We start from the raw sequence: 773 nt of genomic DNA, 5'->3' as shown, positions 1-773 counted from the left end.
GGGTTTGGCTTGGGTGACAAAATGTCTTCTGTAGGCGTGGGTTTGTCTCCCTCTCCCTAAGATGTGTCCGGTATAGGCCAGGGTGCCACTCAAGGCCGTAACCAATTCGGGTTATAGCTTCTCAGCCTTTTGGCTAAGATCAAGTGTAGTTTCGGAGGACGCTACCTTGGTCGGTACTGGAAGGTGCCTGGGATTGCACGTCTGCCGGCCTTGAGGGAGTGTGTGCGCCTTCTGGTGACACATAGCCCTCTTGTGCCTGGACGGTTCCCAGGCAACGGGAGGCGATCACCTTTGTTATTTTGAAGTCCTACTGATAAACAGAAAAAAAAAAATTAAATCTGTTCTTATCAGTTTAATATCTGATACGTCCCCTCTCTAGGGACCATATATTAAATGGATTTTTAGAACAAGGAGATGGAAAAAATCTTGCTCTGTCCACTCCACGCATTGACCTGGTATTGCAGTACCTCCAGGACCGGTGCACCCCTTCTTAACCGAGTTTCCAAAAGCAGAACTCAATTCACCTGATTCAAATGAGCCTCATTAGTGAATTGAAAGAAAGCAAAAACTTTATATGCACCTCAATTTGGCCAATTCACTTTTCACACTTTCACCCTTTTTTTTTATCTTTCACACCTTTTACTTGCTTTATTGATGCAAAAGCTGTGCCAAATAGCAAACTCATCTCCACTCAACTTGACCAACTCTGCTATGTCCCGTGCAGTATCTTATTCTCAGTCTTATCTAGATCATTTGCAATTGAATAGAATAGA

At 44.0% G+C, this 773-nt stretch overlaps 1 pseudogene; it reads left to right on the top strand.

Moving 5' to 3' along the window:
* The first annotated feature begins 284 nt into the window (after nt 1-284).
* LOC142286882 (U2 spliceosomal RNA) lies at nt 285-489 on the top strand (annotated as a pseudogene).
* The last annotated feature ends 284 nt before the right edge of the window (nt 490-773 follow it).

The sequence above is a fragment of the Anomaloglossus baeobatrachus genome, unplaced genomic scaffold (assembly GCF_048569485.1).
Source record: "Anomaloglossus baeobatrachus isolate aAnoBae1 unplaced genomic scaffold, aAnoBae1.hap1 Scaffold_70, whole genome shotgun sequence".
NCBI lineage: Eukaryota > Metazoa > Chordata > Amphibia > Anura > Aromobatidae > Anomaloglossus > Anomaloglossus baeobatrachus.
Note: the sequence above shows the minus strand (reverse complement) of the source record. Positions and strands in the feature narration are given on the sequence as shown.